Genomic DNA, 2,143 nt, shown 5'->3' with positions numbered 1-2,143 from the left:
AGTAAGAACAATCAGTTTTTGAATGTTAAAAGCAAAACAACGAAAATAAAAAAAATGTTGAAATTGTTAAAATGCAGAATTGTTAAAATTGTTAAAACTGATAAAATTGTTAAAAATGATAAAATTGTTAAAAATGTTAAATTGCTAAAAATATTAATGTCCGATGCACTGGGGTTCGAACTTGCAATGCCTGGGATTGCCGCCTTGCGCGTTTCCAACCGAGCTAACATGTTCGTGGAGGGCTAATTAATCTCTCATGAAATACACACCGGGACGCTTATGTGAGGCGGGCGGGCCAGAGCTCTTGCGGCCCCGACCACGAATCAGACTGGATACCAGGCTATAACAGAACCTAGATAATACTAGTTGGTAAAGATTGCGGAAAATTGTTGATACCGTGGCGCGCGCGCCGACGCTACACATTACGTACCGCGTAACTTTTTTGTTTACACGCCGGGCGCAGGTCATTGACCTCCAACTTGCGTTGTTCCAACAGAGAAGAGCAAAATGTCTGGCTCCCGCAGAACGTACCGCACTCTCCCGCTGGACGTACCGCACTCTCCCGCAGAACGTATCGCACTCTCCCGGAGGACGTCCCGCACTCTCCCGAGGGAAGTCCCGCACAGCGTCCGGCACTCTCCCGCAGAACGTCCCTCGAAAATCGATGCGTATTTCGTGGCCTGTGCTGTACCTACCAAAACACTTGAGTTCATACTGTCAAAATGGAATGGCTTTGAACAGGTGTTAATTGAGTTAATCCAATCAAATCCAACAGCCAATCAGCAAGAAGAATAGATTGGTCTGGTTCATGCTTGCATGCCCATATATGGGCATACCGCCGAATTCCTTTCTTATTACGTCACGCGCGTACGTCCCCACAGTACTTTCCTATGGGGACCGCTAAAAAAGCAAATAAAACGATTGTAAAAGCTTGTATCACAAAAATTTAAAAAACGCCTAGGGGTATTTGCCCACTGTACCTCCATACCAAATTTCAGGACCTTAGGCCCTAAAATGAAGAAGCTGAATCCATTTAAAGATATGGCAGGAGGAGGAGGAGGAGAAGAAACATCAGAAAAAGCAATATGGGTTCACCACCACTTCGTGGTGTGGTGAACCCATAACAATTCAACTATACAATTGCTTGAATATATGAGGAAAGAGACTCTAGAAGATTGCTTTTAGAATTGTTACTACTAATGTTTCGCCTCAGTTCTTAATACAACCGTAAAGAAAAACTCATACATGTACAAGTTGTAAAGCATTGTCTCACCTGTACAAATTCTTCTGTGTCTTCAGTCAACTGGTTTGCTGACAGAGCCCTCATCTCGTCTGGTTTGGACAAAGTCGCCCGTCATCACAGGATTCTCCCAGTCAGGACAGGAACATCAGGACACACCTAATTATACGAACGGCTAATTAGTGTGATGTCTAAAAACATTTCCAAACAACACTGAGTGACGATAAAAGATTATGAATATGCACAATTAAACTATTTCTTTGCTTAGGTAATATATATGTAGCTGGTGTTTTACGCTGAAGGGCGCCTTTATACCGGCTGGTGTGTTACGCCTTAGAGCAGTTATACCGGCTATACAGATACAGATGTACAAGGGGTAAATAGTAATCAGTTATCTCTCTTAGTTCTTAACATGTGGAAAAAAATGTGAAGCATTGTCTCACCTGTATATTAACTTTTCACTTCACTTGACTCAACTTTTCACTTCAACTTCAAGTCAACTGTCAAGTGAGCCCTCATCTGTTTTGGCTTGAATAGGAACATCATGACCACTGACCCTCAGGACACACCTAAATAAAAAAGAACAATTGATGCAAGGCAAGAATGGACAACTGGTAACCAGGTAAAAATGATCAACCCTTACATATGACCTTTTAATTGCCTCTGCCTAGAAATATTTGTAAGTGCTCAAAGATGAAGCCCCAAGACTACCCGGGGGTAGTCATCCATTCAAATAAAGCAACACAATATTATAGTGAAACATGTTTTGCTGGTAGTGTGTTACTTGTATAAAGTTTGAGGAGTTTAAAGAGTGCTGAGGTCAAAAGAATTGATATTCTATGCTATTTAATGTTTCACCTATGGATGATGCTGTTTTGTTGCCTTGCTCTTGCATGTGTCTCC

Source organism: Branchiostoma belcheri, unplaced genomic scaffold (genome assembly GCF_001625305.1).
Source record: "Branchiostoma belcheri isolate BF01 breed outbred unplaced genomic scaffold, Haploidv18h27 scaffold212, whole genome shotgun sequence".
Lineage (NCBI taxonomy): Eukaryota > Metazoa > Chordata > Leptocardii > Amphioxiformes > Branchiostomatidae > Branchiostoma > Branchiostoma belcheri.
This window is presented reverse-complemented; position numbering follows the sequence as displayed.